This window comes from Strigops habroptila, chromosome 7 (genome assembly GCF_004027225.2).
Source record: "Strigops habroptila isolate Jane chromosome 7, bStrHab1.2.pri, whole genome shotgun sequence".
NCBI classification, from domain to species: domain Eukaryota; kingdom Metazoa; phylum Chordata; class Aves; order Psittaciformes; family Psittacidae; genus Strigops; species Strigops habroptila.
The window spans coordinates 69,945,908-69,964,576 of NC_044283.2; the positions used below are offsets into that span (position 1 = coordinate 69,945,908).

Below are 18,669 nucleotides of genomic sequence, written 5' to 3' on the forward strand. Positions count from 1 at the left end.
TGGGGAAGGGAGGTGTGTGGACCAATTCATGGCATCAAATTGAAAAGTGTGCTTGAGTGCTTTGCAGGTCTGGGGTGCTTGTACCCACTTACCACCTGTACACATCAGTCCTGCTGATACGCAGCGGCCTCGGATCAAGGAAACTTGCTGGGTTTATTCTATCATCTCCATTGCCAAGTCCATCAGTGACATGAACTGAAGCAGGTAATAGCCTGAATGCCTGTGTCTCTTAGCAATGCCCCTAGAGTGTATCTGACAAGATGTGCAGCTCCTGTTGTGTGGTACACTGACCAGAATGACAGATTTTATTTCCAAGTGGCCACCGGCAGTGAACAAATTGATGGCACGCAAAGTGGGCTGCTGTAACCTGACCCTCAAATCATCACAGCCATGGGTTGACTCTCACCTTACCATCCAAGGCTCTTGTGATGGCTCCTGCAACCAATTCCCAACAATTGCTTACAAGAACGGTGCAAACATAGCCCTAGGGCGTCTTTGCCTACTCCCAAGGGCAAACACAGCCAATGCACGTCAAGGTGGTGTGTACACAAGTTCTTCTTAGGCTCTCCCCCTGCTCCAGCTCAGCTGTTGGCTGTGACGTGGGAACAGAAATGAAATTGCCTTCCTGCTTTCAGTCTGACTTCCAGCATTGCCAGGTTGGAAGGGGCAGTGAGATGGGCAAGGCCTTCACCACACCCACTGAACACGTACTCGTATCCATCTCTGCCATATTTCATTCAGCTTCTAATGCAACTTGCTACAGTTGGGAGAAATATGTCAGAAAGCCATGTGGGCATGGGAGAGTCCAGCTCCAGCTTCTTCAGTTTTTAAGTCAAAGGACATAGGTTTTCAAAGTGAGAACGCCAGCAGGACTAAGAAAAACCCAGTATACCATGACTGTAGTTTGTTGAGGGAGACTGTAGGAACTCTACTGTTGTGTTTAAATAGGATTAAACTGCCATTGGAAGCAAACAGCAAGCAAGAAAACAAAATCCGGCCAAGAAATGTTCAAAACTGCCCTCTGAGTCCTCCCCCTCATACTCCTTGCAGGATGTATCATTTGATACTGGTGTCACCAGAGTCACCTGGTGGAGAAGTCATGCTTTGTTATATGTATATTCTTTCATTTCTTTGTATGGAAGGACTTTTCTTTTTAGAATAAGCACTGGAGGGCTCAGCATTTGGCCTGGTCCGTGCTGGGAAAAGCCTAGGGAGGTAGTTCAGTGGGAGCTGAGCTGTGCTGGAGGGGTGGCCCTGCTCTGCATGTGTGACACAGCACCTGCTTATGCCCATAGAGGACAGTGTGACTGCTCCAACCAACCAGTGAAAACCCCCTTTTCTGTTGAAGCAGGATCAGGAGAGAATTGCACCAAGGCTAAAGTGCAATTTTCCAAGCTGGTGCTCGGTGGAAGGACTGGAGATCACCTGGAAAGAGGTGAACATAGCTTTGGATGTGAGCAGAATGGGTTCAGCTGTGTAAGGGTGGTGAGGACACTGCCACCACCACTCAGCAGGACACTGCTCTGATTATGGTACAGAGGGTCAGCTCATTCCCCTGCAGCCTGGCTGTATCCTGCAGGAGAATTAGATATTGCTGCCTAATCCAAAATAGATACAGTGCCACTGATGCAGGAGAGACACAAGGTCAGCTGTGGACACTGAGCTCCTCCTAGATGTGGCTGTCCATCAGCAGCACCTCAGCTCCCCAGCATGGATGTTGGCCTGACCCACAGTTACCTGTTCAATTTAGAAGACAAGCTGTGGTCACACTGCAGGGTGGCATGGCTGGAACTTGTGTTGCAGGTTTCCTTTTGTCAGCAGAATGTGCTTGTTATAATCCCTCACAGTTCATTCCCACTTGGGCTAGCTGCCTGCCATCTGCCTTCGGGTGCTGCCTGCGCTATCACAAGTACATAATACCTAAATAAATACTCCAAGGTTATGGGAAGTCTCAGGTTTATGCTGCGGGTGGTAATTTTCCTGTTACTGGTTTTTATCACAGAAAGACAAACGTTCATGAGCTTTTGTGATTACATCCCGAAAAAGGACTTTGTTTCATTGCCTGATAACTGCTGGGAAGCTGTTTACCGCTCGGTATCTTTCAGTTGATGGCCAAGATGCAAAGTACACTTGAAGTGTTTAAAATCTAAATAAACCCATCTGGAATCATTTCATGAAGCATTGGAGGCTGGTGGTTAGGAGTTAGCAGGTAGGGGAAGAACGGTCAGTATGAAAAGTAGAGCTGCTTGAGCATAATCTACCCTGGCATAGATGCACCATGCAGAAGGCTGGAAGTAAGATCCTTTCCCACTTGAATTAAGGGCACATCCCTTTTCATCAGTTAATTTTTCCCTCTATAAAATAGGGATGCTTTTGGATGGACATTCCTGGATAAAAAATTCCTTATGGTCCAGATATGCATGTTGTGAAGAGCAGCTTTTCCAGCATCTCCTTCAGTCACCTCTTTGGGGTCAAAAGGTACTTTCTTTCCTTCGGTGAATATGCATCATGCTCCCCCATGGACTTGCCAGTCTCCCTTGTGCTTGGTTCTCTGGTGCTCCCAGCAGCCCCAGAAGTACAAGGCGTTACAAGTACAGATCCCTGCCTTAAACTTTTACTCCTTCCCAGTGCATAACACAAATCATTCCATGGCTTGAAAAGGGTTTTTTAGTTATTCACAGCAAATCCGAGAAATTACAAGGATTTATCTTGTCTCTGCCTGTCATCTCCCTTTATGAGATAGAGCAGTACAGCTTCACCTAGCTTTTCAATTAATTTAATATAGTTCATTCGATGATTAAACATCTAGTTCTTCCCCGTGAGGGTAGTGAGGCCCTGGCACAGGGTGCCCAGAGGAGCTGTGGCTGCCCTAGCCCTGGCAGTGTTCAAGGCCAGGTTGGACACAGGGGCTTGGAGCAACCTGCTCTAGTGGAAGGTGTCCCTGCCCATGGCAGGGGGTTGGAAGTGGATGAGCTTTAAGGTCCCTTCCAACACAAATCATTCCACGATTCTGTGACACTTACCGGGACACACTGGGCAAAGTCCCGCTATGCTTTGGAGGGCGCCCGCTCCTCCTTTGGCTGGGAGACCCGCACCGCGAGCCCGCAGGGGCTGCAAGCCGCAGCCCTCCCCAAGGCCACTGCTGCCGGCGGGGTGGTGCTGGGGGCGGCGCCCGCCGCGGCACCTGCCGGGACCCGCCACCGCGGGCCTCCGGCGCCCTCCCCCGGCGCGACTCCGAGCGCGGGAGCTGCCGGCGCCGCGGGGCACGGTGAGGGCCGGCGGAGCACCGGGAGCGGGGCGGAGCACCGGGGATGCGCGGCGGCCGCGGGGCGTGGGAAGCGGGCCGCGGGGGGACGCGGGGTGCCGGCGGCGGCGTGGGGCACGGAGACCGGCGTGCGGGGGACCGGTCTCCCGCGGACGGACTAACAAAGGCGGCGGCCACGGAGCTCGGCTCGCACCGGCGGAGCGTCCCGGGGAAGAGCGCCTGGGGGCCGCCACCCCTTCCCGTGCCAGGTGCTATCGCCTTGTTCGTTGTTTTGGAGCTTCTGGGTGCGGGGAGGGAGCCGTCAGCGAGGGAGGGGGTGTAGGGTCAGCTTCCCTCTGTCCACATGTGAGCGCTCAGTACTCAGACTGATCCTCCAGGTATGATTTGAAATCCATCTTTGCTCTGGTTGCACGCACATCGTCTAACTGTCCTGTCTGTCTGTCTGTCAGAGAGCTGCTGTGTTTGAAGGGTCTGTTGGCAGCCCCTTCTCTGGAGGAAATCACCAGGCAGCTGAAGAGCAAGGTCCTGTGTTTGCGCCCAGCGTGGCAGTTGCATGTTTTTTAGTGAGCTGTGTAGTGTTTGTGGAGGTAGTTATGCTGGCAGGCACCTTGCAATGAGATACTGGGGCTGAAGCTGAGAAATGTTATCGCCTGGTTGGAATGACACACGGGGTCCTTAAAATGGCTTGGAACAGAATTATATTCAAATGTAGCATTATCAGCCAGAAACGTTTTTTGTAAATTTAGGAGGAATGTGACCCACAGACCTCATTTGCCCATTTGACTTCACTCCAGTTTTCTCCTCAGTGTCTTCTGCCTGGAAGGTCCAGAGGTCCTTTTTTCTTGTTCCCTGTTATAATGCCTGTTAAAGACTGACCTCTGCATGTTCTTCTGCCTATATCCAGCATTAAATCTCTGATCCATCCAGCCCATTAAGTGATACCAGCTGCACCCATTGAAACACGTGAATTTTTCACCCCAAACCAAGCCATGTTTTGCCTTGTTTTGTTCAGTGAGCAGTGGAGTGACCCTCAGCATCCCACTGTATTTTCTCAGCAGTGGAGTAGAGATTTTCTTTGACTCCAGCAGGAACAATGTTAGGGAAAACTCAATGCCCTAAACCTCCTTTTACTAAAAGAGGTGAAGTCCATGCCAGCTTGGAAGAGAGAGAGGTGCTCCTGCAGGTCTGTATTATGGGGATTTAGAGGATTGAGAGCTTGTCAGCCCATATTGAATGGTGCTTGGCACCTGTGGTTCTTGAATCGAAATTTCAGTTCACTTTGACTGAAATAAGAATTACTGCAGTTTCTGTAAGTAAGTTCAGGCTGTCATTTAATAATCACAGAAGCTTTTCTTCCAGAGCTCAGCAGACCAGAAGTTTAGGTACAAAATATTGCTAAGAAGCCAATGACTACATATACAGTCAGCTCCAGCCTCCTTGCTGTTGCCCTGCAAAGAGGTGCGAGTCCTGCCTCTGGAAGATGGGCAAGCTGGGTTTCTGCAGCAGCCAGGAGCCTTGGCCAATGAACCCATGTTCAGCAGACGGCAAACAAGAAGACCCTGGATTTTTTTATGAGAAGTGGTGGGATATAGAGCCCTTCTCCCTCTGTGCAGTGGCCTAACTCTGGGCAGCAGCAGGAGAAAAGCTGAGCTCCTTGCAGGAGGATGCTGTTGGAGTCAGTGAGCAGATGGACTTGAGAAGGGTGCTGATGGGGAAAACATCCTTCCTGTGTTTGTTTAGTTAGGGTGGACCCTACTTTAATGTTAGGCCCTTTTGGTGAGCAGTTGTCCTTCACCATGGTGTTTTCAGAGCACCTGGCACAGTGGGGCCTGATCTGTTCCTGGGTTTCCTCACCTCAGTGGAGGTATGAGTAAATAAATAATCAGGATAAGACATCAAACAGGGTATTTTATATGGCTTCAAGCTGACAGAGGGTAGACTTAGACTGGACACTAGGAAGAAATTCTTCCCTGGGAGGGTGGTGAGGCCCTGGCACCGGGTGCCCAGAGAAGCTGTGGCTGCCCCATCCCTGGCAGTGTTCAAGGCCAGGTTGGACACAGGGGCTTGGAGCAACCTGCTCTAGTGGAAGGTGTCCCTGCCCATGGCAGGGGTTGGAACTGGATGAGCTTTAAGGTCTTTTCCAACCCAAACCGTTCTATGATTTTATAATGCCAGTCTTCCCTAGCCCTGCATGATCCTCACCATAATTTCTAGCTTGGCTAGTGTTTGTTTAGGCAAAGAGTTCTCATGGCCAGCCCTGGGTATTCGGTAACCATGGCTCACTGTCTGGCCTTTAGACATCCAGGTGAACACAGCAGTACCTCTGCTTCTGGAATGGTGTTACAGGTGTAGGAGAAGGGATGAAGGCTGAACCCCTGTTCTGTGGGTTCCAATTCAACAACACACACTCAATTTTAGATCTGGGATAGGCTGACTTGACTCTTGGCATGGGTTTCAGCAGAACTAATGTGGTGAATTCTTGGTGCTCGCAGTGGCAAGCTGACCTTAATGGATGTGGGAGTAGAGATCAGCTTATGGGCAGCAGCATCAGGCTCACTGTAGCCACACTACCCAGTGTATCATATGCTCGAGTCACTGTGAAGGAAAAACCTGTTGTCAACATGGAAATGGAATGAAGCTGATTTTTGCTAGCTGCAGACCTAGCCCCAGGTCTGTGACAGGTCAGACAGTTGAAATTATGCACTAGTTGCCCTTTACAAACACTTATTCATGAATATCCCCAAGTAGAAGCTTATTTATGCTTTGGATTCCTGCAAGAGTGCAGTTGGGAGTCTTGAGTCTTGCCACACAAAGACTACCTTTATCTCACCAGGCATAGGGGCAAGCTGCACAGCAGGGATAAAGCCTATTGCCCTGAATGAACAGTACTTAGAGCCTGGCTTAACTCCTGTAAACCAAGGCAGAGACAACGACAGTGTTTCCCTAATTCTTGTACCAGTTTTAGACACTCCAAAAAGCAGGATTCCACAGCCTCCCACTGCCCAACAGCTGCTGGGGTGACACCATCCCTCATCTTGACAGTGACAGTCAAGCAGAAAGTGGGTCACCCTTCTCCTGTCACTTGGCTGCCTCTCTCTTGTGGACGCACAGGGGTGTTCCCAAGGGTCATCCATCCTATAGAGGAGACTGAGAAGGATGCGAACTGTCCATTTGCACACTCATCTTCACAAGCAGTTCCCTTTTCTTGGCAAGTGCAGTGTTGCAAATAGACGATTCACTCCTTTGTGATACCCAAGTGGAAAGAAGAGACACATAAGAAAAGGCCCTGCATGTGTTTGAAAGTGATGATTTAAGGGCGTTGTTACTAAGTTTAACTTCGGTGAAGAGCTTGGCTGTTTGTGATGTGATGCATGCTTGCCTGTATTCAGATGAGAGTCACTTCCGCAATCCTTTACATTCTAGTTGTACCAGTGCTTGAATTAGTGGCACTGTCTTTTGGGTTTGAAGAAAGAGGGGGAATTTCAATCCTGAGTTGTTCTTGATGGAAGAGGGTTGGGTATTTTTGGTGTAGCAGTGACTGCCGTATTGGCTTAGTCCTAGTGGTAGGGAGAAGGATCAGAAGGGTAAATCTGTGCCTTTGAAAGAGGAATCTGATGAAAATGAAGCCAGCCCACTTCACCCTGGTTAGATTTCATCATTTTGGGACTTCAGAATGCCTTCAGCATCCTGGCAACGAGGGCCAGGATGTCCAAATGTTAAAAGGACACAGTTCCTATGGATTATCTGTCCTATGGATTATTAATGTATCTGTCTTGTAAAAAAAAGTCTCATCTTCACTGTTCCTTCAGCAACTTACTTAAAATGGCCTTGAAGAAAAGTATTCAGGCAGACAATAAAAATAGCCAGGCCAAGTGCTCTCCAGCAGTGACCTGATCCTGTCTCGTGTGTTGCGGAGGGCACAGATTCCTTTGCAGTTACAAAGAGGCTCCAGGCTGGAGACAGACTCCATTTCAGACTAATTTAAGTAAAGTACATGATGATAACTGACGGCCAGTTCACAGTACAGCTACAGTGGGGACTGGGCCCCCCATGCAAGATGGCTGCATCCTCGTTGTGCTACAGCAGCTGGAGTTTCCCTGGATAGATGGGAGCAAGTATGTGCTGCAAGGCGTAACTCTAAAAACTAAGCTACAGCCCTGGTGGAAGGATCAAGCCTGAAGTATATTTGTATTAATATTGCAGTTTCCCATCTAGACAGGGAGAAGGAAACCATCTTGTTGCGCAGCTCACAAGTACTTTTAAAGTGGATTTCCCAGCAATTTGTTAAGGTTATGTATTAGTCCTGACTGTTCCAGGCAGATTGTTAGATCCCAGGTGCAGAGGATAAGCAATAGGGTATCAAGCATTAAAGACAAACAAGAAAATGCAGGGCTAAAACGAGGCCTAGCAGCAGCATACTAACAAACCCCAAATTTTGCCTGTATCTCAAACGAGGGGCAAATATAAATGCAAATATCCTCACTGAGCTCCATCAGTTGGAAGACCTGGCGCCGTCACTGTGTTTCACCCAGTGAAACAGTTAAGCTGGGCTGGTTCCCATCCCTGCTTTGAGTGCAACTGCACACTCCAGGAGACGGTGTATACCTCTACCCAAGGGCGGGAATGATCCGTAAGGAAAAGGAGAAACTGTGATATTTGAAGTGCGTGTTGCAGCCAAGGAGTTTGCCTTGTTAAACTATCATTTTATTTGTTTGACATCTTCTGCCTGGGAGCTCTCTTCCTCCATGCTAATTTTAAGTACTTACTGCGCTGCAGTCCGGATCCCAGGACAGTGCTGCTCTGCGCTGGTGAAGAGAGCCCTTAAGGCAGCAAAGCCCCTCCAGGCCAGAGAGAGGTGTGTGTTGAGAGGCAGATTGAAAGAAAAAGATTTTATGGGGCCCTGTGGCTTTGTTTGAAGGATGCCAGATCTTTAGGCTGGAAACTGTGGGCTATCACTGTGTGAAGCTAAAAAGGAGTTTAGTTTCTAAGTGGCTAATGACTTTACTGCCTTGTTTCTGTCAAGGGTTTCGCAGGGGTGATGCTGATTAATGTCATGGCCTTTCCCCAAGGCTATCCCCTTCCTCTTCCATCTCGCCAGGCTAAGCCTGACACCATTGATTAGGCTACTTGTCTCTGATTTGTGAGTAATAAATATTGACACTGATGGCTGCTTAATAGGATTTGGGTTTGCTGTTCGCGCTGTGAAAGAGTTTGGCGCTTCTGACTCAAATGACAATTTGTGTTTGGGACTGGCTCCACAAAGACTTCTTAAGACATCTTAAGCAGCCTGTGAGGAAAGGCCCATTAAAAGCTGATAGACATTTAGGCTAAGTGGGGTTTTCTGGGTTTCTCAAGTGCTGTGAAAGGTTCTTTATCTCCAGAGTAGCACCTTCATGTTCTGGGAACCCACAGGAACTGGGCATTTCCCAGGAAATCAAAGCCAAATTCTGATCTGTGGTGTAGTTTCTCTTAACTGTTTCTGGAGCTTTGCCCCATTGGTGCTCAAGGGCAGCATCACCAGGGAAGACCCTGACCTCCTCCAGGTGAGTATGTGAGCTTCCCCCAGGCTCCACGGGTGCTAACCCAGCCCTGCAGCACATTTGAACATCATAAGTCCCAACTTCAGATCTTGCTTTGAACCCAAGGAATGATTTGGGTCTGGACTCAGGATCGTCAGACCAAATCACAGTAGACAAGGTGATGGGGAAGAGTTATCCTGTTGGCAGGGCACATAAAAGAGCTCCCACACAGGGCTGTGTACAGGAAAGATGCTTGTAGTATCTTCTGAGCAGGAGAAAGGCAGAGGCCTGAAATTTTTGCATTCTCCAGTCCTATGGTTTAAAGAAAAATGTTCATGACTTCCTTACTCTTAGCAGTTGTTCATGATTCGGTGATGATGTTATCAATCCCATTTCTAAGGCTGTATGAGACTTCATCATGTAGGGAGAGATGAGTTAAAACTTCACTTATCTGTGCTGTGCAGAGACAGGCAATGTCTGAGAGACAGCAGAGACCCACCTGCTGGCCACTGGGAAGGGTTTTGTGGCTCCACTGTAAGTTTCTCATCCACCTCCTTTCAGTGCTAACCGTGAGACTGGAGCCTACTTGTCTCTTCCCCCCTCACAGTGAGGCATAGCACCAGGTGAGAGGGACCCATCTCTCATCTGATGGGTCTTGACATGGCTGTGGTCCGCATCCTGTTCCAAACTGTTGAATAGCTCTCATCTCTGCCAGAACAGCAGATGATAAAAATTATTTGAGCGACGAACAGATATTTATTTATTAGCTTAGCAGCCAGCATTTCTGCACCTTGCCTTGGGCACAAAGAGTCACAAAGTGCTCAGAGGGCAGAGCCTTTGCTTGGGACACTGTGGTAACTTGGATGGCTTCAGGTCCATGGCCTTCACTGCCCAAACCGACTTGTGGCTGCATTTATGGCTGGAGTTATAAAAATCTGTGATATCACTGCTGCAGGGGGACAGTAACCACAGCAAACTCATTGTACTCCTTAAAAATACAAATGCAAGGAGGTGATCAGCCAGATTGCAAAGCTATAGTAACCTCATTTCCCTCCTTGCTTTTCTGTGCTACAGTCCCTGAGAGCTACAGGGCTCTGAACTCTGTGCAAAATGGTGCTGCAGGTGCTGCAGAGATTGTGCTTTCTAAAGCAGCTGAGCAACTCCTTATCTCCTTACTCAGTCTATACTCATTTCTCACTTGAGCAACTCTGATGAAGTCCTGAGGAAGTAAATGGGTGCTGTGTTGAGTAAAGGATTCAGGAATTTGTCCAGGAAGAGGTGGGTGAGTGGGATGGAGAAGCAGCTCCTAAGGAGTAGCTCATCTTCTGAGGATTAGGCATTGCTACACCCATGAAGGAGATTTAGGTCTGTACACTCCACCCCTCAAGTTACTGCAGTTGAAGTCTGACATACCAGGAAATACTGTGAAATAAGCACGTGAGAGAGCAGAGACACCGCTCAGCTGCAGACTTAAGTTGGTTCTTGATGGTGAATGTCCCCCCCGCCTTTGGCAAATGTGAATATAGAATCATAGAATCATAGAATCGTAAGGGTTGGAAAGGACCTTAAGATCATCTAGTTCCAACCCCCCTGCCATGGGCAGGGACACCTTGCCCTAAACCATGTGGCTCAAGGCTCTGTCCAACCTGGCCTTGAACACCGCCAGGGATGGAGCATCCACAACCTCCCTGGGCAGCCCATTCCAGTGCTTCACCACCCTCACTGTAAAGAACTTCTTCCTTATATCTAATCTAAACTTCCTCTGTTTAAGTTTGAAGCCATTACCCCTTGTCCTACCACTACAGTCCCTAAGGAAGAGTCCCTCCCCAGCATCCTTGTAGACCCCCTTCAGATACTGGAAGGCTGCTATGAGGTCACCACGCAGCCTTCTCTTCTCCAGGCTGAACAGCCCCAACTTTCTCAGCCTGTCTTCATATGGGAGGTGCTCCAGCCCTCTTATCATCCTCGTGGCCCTCCTCTGGACTCGCTCCAACAGCTCCATGTCCTTTTTATGTTGAGGACACCAGAACTGTACACAGTACTCCAAGTGAGGTCTCACAAGAGCAGAGTAGAGGGGCAGGATCACCTCCTTCGACCTGCTGGTCACGCTTCTTTTGATGCAGCCCAGGATACGGTTGGTTTCTGGGCTGCAAGTGCACACTGCCGGCTCATGTTAAGCTTTTTGTCAACCAACACCCCCAAGTCCTTTTCTGCAGGGCTGCTCTGAATCTCTTCTCTGCCCAGCCTGTAGCAGTGCCTGGGGTTGCCCCGACCCAGGTGTAGGACGTTACACTTGACTTGGTTAAACTTCATCAGTGCCAGAGATCTCATCCATCTGCCACTGGAACAGTTCGTGTAAGCACTCCCTTAATTTTTAGCTTTAAACCATTTAAATTGTGGGTCTGAACTGGCCTAGTTTGGTTTGTCTTCAACATATTAGGAAGTGCTCAGGCAAACAAGCGCACCAGCAGATCAAGCCTGGTCTCAGCTATTGCTTGCTGCTGGGAAAGGTTCCTGGTGAGGGCTTGTCTGGCCTTTCAATCTGCACCCCCAGTCAGGTGCCAGGTGGGACATGCCTCGCCTGACAGTCAGACCCCTCCCTAGGCTGGCGCTTTTCTATCTGGATAATATCACCGTTGGGAAGGGTGAGCGTAAAAAGAATAATTCTGGGGAAAATACCTTCTGCTTATCGGATATCTCTCTCTAAAACATCACTGTTTTTTCAGATGAAGGGCTTGTAGTCTTTACCCATGGAATCATTTTAATTCTCTAATCCTAAAATGGAAACCAGTCCTTATTTTATATGAATATGACTTTTGCTTCCTTCTTATGGCTGCTTTTCTCTGTAAGATCTGCAGTTATTTTGGGTTTTATTTACACTTGTCTTTAGAGCTGGCTTGTGCTTTGTTTTGTGTCATGAAAGTTAAATGTTGTAATTTATACAGAATAACTTTTGATCAGCATGATTCAGCACTGGGATATCCCGGAACCTGCGAAGATAACGTGATTGTTTTACCTGTGTGTGGTAGTCATGGTCCTTAAAGGGACAGATGTGTTAATGATCCTTCTGCTTACATGAGCTCTGCAGTACATTGTCTTCATTTTGAGTACCTCTGAGTAGCAGATCTGAGCACTTCTGCACTTCAGAGAGAGTCTATCGCCATCTTTTATGGCCATGTCTGAAAGATTGTTCCTCGTGGCCTCCCAGTCCTGAACAGCCCATGAAGAGGGGTGATGCTCTGATTCCCCAAGCAAATCCCACAGCAGCTGGTGTGACTTGATATCTCTGGAAAAAATCAAACACATTTTCAATAACGCTCAAGAGCAGGTCTATAGATAGTCCTGTTAGTCGTGGGGTGGAATAGAACGAAAATTACATTTCTCTGTGGTTTTACTTTTGTTTTGACATAGTAAGTAGGTAGACCTGTTTTCTAAGGGGGGTAAACTTTCTGACTACAAGATGTAGGAAAGCATTTCACTTACAAGTAGAGTCGGGGTGTAGGGATTGCACTCCACTATCGTGCCGAACTCAGGACACCAAGACAGTTGGAACCTCTCAGTTCCCACCTCCTGAGAAGGTGAGATCTGCCCTGAGCAGGCAGAGTGCTCAGGAATGACCTTTTGTTATTTATCAGTGTGTACAGCAAAGGAAGGGTGGGCTCCAGTGCCTGAACAGTCTCTCTGGGTTGTACTGTAGCGCAAACAGTAAGCTATAGTTGAGTATAACTGTAAACTTCTATTACAAAAAGCCAGGAATTAAATAGGGAAAGAAGCTAATTTCTCAGCCCTACAGGTTCTTCCTTCCAGCTAGGGTCCAGGTCTTTTTGGCAGGGAACCATGCACTCTGACCGCCAGCTCAGCAGTAGAAGAAAAGACTCTGGGCTTCAGGGCTGCGTGCCCAGCTGCTGGCCTGCACGCTGAATTCACATGCCGAACTACTCATGCAAAGCAGGGGAAGGCCCACAATTTAGGGTGTCTTTAAAAGGGTGGCAGTCTCTGGGGTCGACGTCTGGGTGCAGTGGAATGCCTATTGTCATACCTAAAGACCAAAGTGAACACTCCATATTGTGGACCCAAGTGCAGCTGGCACAAACCAAAAATGTGCATGTGAGTGCCTTTCTAAGTGCCCAGTAATCCTTCAGGGCAAAACGAGGATTAGGTCTCTCTCACGGACAAAGAGAGAGTTCATTTTCTCAAAGATCCCTTGGCCAATACCAAATGAAGTGAGGAAACCAAATGAATGCGAATAGTCCTTTCAGACCTCTGCTTGCAAACAGGTACAGTGCTGAAGCAGCTTGCGTGTGTGGGTCTGTGCAAACACAGCGCAGCCAGATTGTGGGATTGAGGTCAGGTCAAATAAAACCCCATCCAATCTCAGAGAAAATGGAGAGCCAGAAAAACACTGTCAAGTAGGACTAGGCAGTATTGCGCTCTCAAAACGCAGTCTCCTTTCTCCAGGCTTTTTCTGGGTGGACCTGAAGGTCAGTGTTCATTTTCTAAGTCAGAGTTGCGTTAAGTGAAGAGCCCTCCTCAAACCAAAGCTGTGAGTCTGAATTAATTCCAAGTGACTTCTCAGCCTCTCTGTTTCTTTGCCCTGAAATACCATGTGCTCGGCCTGACCACATAGGAGCCATGAGACTGAAAGGAGTGGGTGCTAGAAGGTGAGATCCATCTAAAATTGGCCATCCCAAGAAAGCTCTGTTATTTCTTAGCTGTTTAATTTGTCTTCAAACAATGAAGAAGCAGCAGTTTTGGGTTGTCTGGTTTTTATCTCTGAGTGTTACTGACCCATCTGAACCCAATATGTGGATATTATTGTTTCTACTTGAGACTTGGATCTCATCGCAGAATTCTGGGAAGAATACCTAATTCCATCCCAAGATTCATGTGCTCAACGAGCCTTATTGGGATTTCAAAACCTGTCTTGCTCTGTGTTAGGATGAAATAGTCATTCCAGGGGTTTTCACAGGTGGAGCCTGTTGTGCTTCAAGTTGTCCATGGAGCAGCCTTGAATTCCTTATCTACCTTATTAGACTGTGGACTTGAACCTGGCTCTTGCTCAGGTGAGTGTCTTAAGTGGCAGGCTAGAGATTTTACCCAGGAGCTGAGAGACTTTTCCCAGCAAGAGCTTTAATCCAAACTCTGCAGGGAGAAGTTTCAGTTCAATTTAGAGGAATTCTTCTGATGAAAAAATTCCTTTGTCCACATATTTCCAGCTGGTCCTGGCTCTCTGTGTGGCTTGGGGGGCCCCATGAGGACCGACCGACAAACCTGTCAGCTAAGACCCACGTGTGCTCTGTCCAGGAGAGGATCTGGCCCTCTGTGCTCTGACGCACAGGGCACTTCCACTTCAGCTAAAGGAGCTTCTGAGAGCCTGACAGCTAGGTGGATTATGGGCTATTTCTGGACCAGCCACAGGAGGTAACAAAATAAGCAATACGTAAGCAATCCAGTCGTTTCACTTGAGGTGGAGCAGGAGGACCTGCAAAGCAGTGTGCCCGCTGGTGAGAGGAAGGTGGGTGCCTGGGGTGGGTGTAGTCAATCTCCTCTTCTGCAACCCTTCGCAGGGGAACCCTCTCCTTAGCAGCACCAAGAAGGCAGGAAGAGAAGGCTTGCTGTTTGCCAAGAGATGGGTGACTGTCTTGAAGTCAGAGTTTTCATTCACAAGGAAAATCCATTCCCACTTATCAGCTGCTGAGAGCTTGCCTGGAGCCTGCGGGAGGAGAATAGCCAGAGGTGAAGCTACCCAGCTCCCCTTATGTCACTTGGGTGCCCTGTGATGTTGTGTAACGTGGGTGCTCTGAGGATAAACCAGCAGCCCTAACTCCTTCAGCTCTTTCCTCGCAGGGCTGTTGGAGCAGAGTTCTGCTTTGTCGCTGCTTCTCCTTCTTTTGTGTCTGTGCTGTGCTGTTGGCTGTTTCTGTAGCTGAGGAGGGTTGCCTCTTGTGTTCTGATTTAAGACAAAGGGAAAAAATATCAGGAATTGCCTACTGTAGAACTTGGAAGAGTTGCTCCTTATTTTAATCTCAATTTCAGAAGTGTCAGTGTGTGAGCAGTTATTTTTCTGGGAAAGCTTTTAATTCTGATAGTGGTTATAAACACTTCTGTCACTCCTGAATGATTTAAAAATCAGAAGTTAAGCTCCATTCTCTCTTCTAGGAATAACACTGGGATTAGAAGTAATGAGACATTAAAAATTACTAAACCTATTAACATTTGGAGGGTTGATCCTCTGGGTCTTAGGTGGCAGCAAACCTGGTGTTAGCTTAAAATAAGTAATCACAAATCCAAGAGTTGGAACCATTAGAAAAGCACCCATTTTGAAAAATTTAAAGACAGAAACTTTAATTATTTTTAAATATAGTTGCAGGTGTTGTGTAGGGATGAGTGCAACTGTATCCTAGTCTCATACCTGGAATTACAGACCTGGAACTACAGACAGCTAAGCAGAAAGGCTGAGTACAGGATGGTAGTGCAGACAGAAGTGTAAGGCTGATGTGCTGCAACACAAATGCTCTGAGTAGTCAAAACTTCAGAAGTTTATTTTTGTACAGCTTCCCTGTGTAAAAGCTCTTCCCTCTTTGAGTGTTACAGCCAGGCAGCTCAGCACACACTGCAGCCATTCCTTAAAGAGAGCAATGATTTCTGTTACTGCCATTGCTCAGGGAACTATATTTTATGAAACATGGAATTTAATAATTATAATTTAAGAATATTCCTTGAGAATAATATCTCTGCAGACCCTGGTTGAAATTGGACAGCCAATTCAGGCATAATTGTTGGGGGATCTGCTAGGCAGAGGCAGGCACCTCCACTTAATATCTAGGCTTGATTCAGGAAACCAATCTGTACTGGAATGTGTATAACTAAGGATAAGGAAGACTGAAGCAAGTGAGAAAGAAGAGCAAAAAGGTGAAGATAAATGGTATGAAATGTTTGAAGTATGCAGGTAACTGGAGGTCAGCACAGGAGGCAGGTAAGGCAGCCAGAGGAGGTCAGTCATCTGTGGTCAGAAGCAAAGGATGTCCCTAAAACAGTGGATGAGTTCTGCTGGGATTGTGGCAGCTGAAGAAGAACATGAGACATGGAATGGCAGCAACAGGCAAACCAGTCCTATCAGGTCATATTTTCAGATGAGGGGAAAACTGAGCAGAGTGTCTTTGTACAGCTACTCATTAACATGTGTGGTATTCAGTACCATGGAAGCAGCAAGTATAAATAACAATTCATAATTAAACACGAACTTTGCAGAAAAGGAAAGATTTCAGAGGCGGCTGCCAGCCTCAGGTGGGAGGTAAAGGGGTTTTAAATAGACTGTGCTAGGTTTCCTGTCTCCCACTTGCAAGCTCTAGAAACAACACGATAACGAAAAGAACAACTGCAGGCCACTCCTTGCTGGAACTACATTTTAGCTATGCAATTGTGAGGCACTTTGCAACATCCAGAAATAAAATGCAGTCCTGAATTTAAGGAGCATCCCAGTGGGCTGGGTGCTGGTGCAGTGATCCATCACGCCGTGCCATCCCAGGGACAGCCCGAGCTTGACAAGAACAGTCACCCTGAGGATAAGGTGTGAGTGGTGACAGTCAAGATGCAAGGTAGGACCTCATGGATGGTCTTTGCACTAGAGTAGCTGGTTCCATGTTATGGTTCCTGTTATTGGAACAGGCTGCCCAGAGAAGTAGTGGAATTGCCATCCCTGGAAGTGTTCAAAAACCATGTAGGTGAGGCTCCTAGAGACGTGGTTTAGTGGTGGACTTGACAGTCCTGGGGTGATGGTTGGACTTGATGATCTTAAAGGTAATTTCCAACCTGGTTGATTCTATAAGAAGTATCTTTATAGACATAGGCTGCTGCTGAAGAGCTGCCGGGCTCCATCCCTGAGGCATGCATTCTTCACTGGTGGAAGGATCCTCATCTCTGTGTTCCCCACTGGGCTTGATTAATGGTGTTATTTATAGACTGGCTGATTAGTTTTCAATGTCTTATTGAGCCTGCTGCTCCATACAGAGCTCAGTCATTATAGATTAAGAGGCTCAGGAAAAACTCCATCGCATTTCCTTCTTATCCCTGAACAACAACCCCCGAGCCCATGCAGACGCTAATTAAGGCTGCTTTGTCTCTGTGAGGTAAACCCCAAAGTTATGCATGCTGGCAAGCATGGGTTTCTCCCTGGGCGAGGGGAACACCCAAGCTGCTTACCCTCCCACTGCCGATTGTGAGGGTCAGATCCATGTGGATCCGTATGGGAACACTTGGAAGTGACTTACGCAGAAAGCTCTGCTCACAACAGAGTGTAGGTCTGTGTTGTCTCTTGCGAGAATTACATGGTTTGAAAGCTGTTTCGGTTTTGGTTGGTTGGTTGGTTGGTTGGGTTTTTGTTTTCTGTTTTGGTTTTTTTTTAAACAAATAGACTCCTATGGAGCCAGGCTGAGAGAGCTGGGCTTGTTCAGCCTGGAGAAGAGAAGGCTCCAGGGAGACCTTAGAGCAGCTCCAGTGCCTAAAGGGGTTGACAAGAAATCTGGAGAGGGGCTTTTGACCAAGGGTGTGTAGGGAGAAGACAAAGGGGGATGGCTTTAAACTGACAGGCGAGATTTAGATTAGACATTAGGAAGAAGTTCTTCCCTGTGAGGGTGCTGAGGCGCTGGCACAGGGTGCCCAGAGAAGCTGTGGCTGCCCCATCCCTGGCAGTGTTCAAGGCCAGGTTGGACACAGGGGCTTGGAGCAACCTGCTCTAGTGGAAGGTGTCCCTGCCCGTGGCAGGGGTTGGAAGTGGATGAGCTTTAAGGTCCCTTCCAACCCAAACCAGGCTGTGATTCTGTGACCATAAGTGCTGAAAGATCACTTGGCTGTGGTGACTGGGAAGCTTTAGGCTCTTTCTCCTCTACATCAGTTTCTCAGGCTACTGATGACTCTTTTTAATGTAATTGCCACAGGAGCTATTTCCCAGTCCTAAATGTTGTAACTGGCTACTTCAGGGATAGCTGACTGGAGAGAAGGCATGAGCAGCTTTACACACTGGAGGAGTACAGCTGTTGTGTAGCCTGGGAGAGCCAAAGTCTGCTTTTTAGGAACCAAATAGGGAAGTTAAGACTGACTGCTGCCGGAGGTGCATTAAGAAAGTTCATTGCTGATCCAAGGCGTCTCCTATGGACATAGCAAAGATCATCTATGCTGATCTGTGTCTGTTTTCAAACAGGTTGAAACAGCAGTCTGAGAATTGCCTGGAAGAAGTTGCCTTGACTCTGTAAGTGTTTTGGTGTTGCGATGATCTCTCTGCTGAGAGATCTGCTGTTGGATCTCTGTGCTGAGATCCTTTCCCCTGGAATGGGGAAACAACACAACACTGCCAGCAAGACATTAGGCTTCAGCAGGATATGCAGCAGCCTCACCACAAATTTGAGCTGTGCTTACATTCTCCCAGGGCTCTGGGGAGAAATTTGTCACGGGAATCTCTCCAGGGCAGCATTGTAGGGGCAGAAGTGCAGTTCTTTGTGGCTGGGACCATCCCTCCAGTGTTGCCATACACAGCCTAGAAGAGAGGACTTTGTCCTCGAAACACTACAGCTGTAAATATATTTTGCTTACAAAATTGTATACCTATTTGTAGATGTAAATTGTGTACAGTTTTTTAACTTCTCATTTGTAGCACACCTTCTGTCCTTTCTCCATCTTGCAGTGAAATCTCCTCTAAAAATCAGTAATTTCGCATGGTAAACTCAGTAAGCAAAGAGGACTGGAGCAGTTCGTGATATTGGCACTTTGCAGGGCTGCAGTGAAGGAAATCATGCTCCTGGTATACAGCAAGGCTGGTACAGGAGCAGGGAGGGGAATCTCTCCAGTTTGATGAGAGGCTGGACATCATCTCAGAGGAGAGACAAAGCA

General features: G+C 47.8%; 1 protein-coding gene across 9 annotated transcripts in view; it reads left to right on the forward strand.

Annotated features, from left to right (window-relative positions):
• The window catches only part of SHROOM3 (shroom family member 3), a 140,571-nt gene that overhangs the window by 89,045 nt on the left and 32,857 nt on the right, over positions 1-18,669 (forward strand). The window contains exon 1 of one of the 9 annotated variants that reach the window (XM_030492620.1): positions 150-204. The exons of 3 other annotated variants lie outside the window; for them this stretch is intronic. The gene's annotated coding sequence lies outside the window, so the exon portion shown is untranslated. Of the gene's footprint in view, positions 1-149; positions 205-3,204; positions 3,269-3,362; positions 3,643-18,669 lie in introns of those variants that run through there. 5 more of the 9 variants (XM_030492615.1, XM_030492619.1, XM_030492616.1 and 2 more) reach the window with 5 other exon arrangements.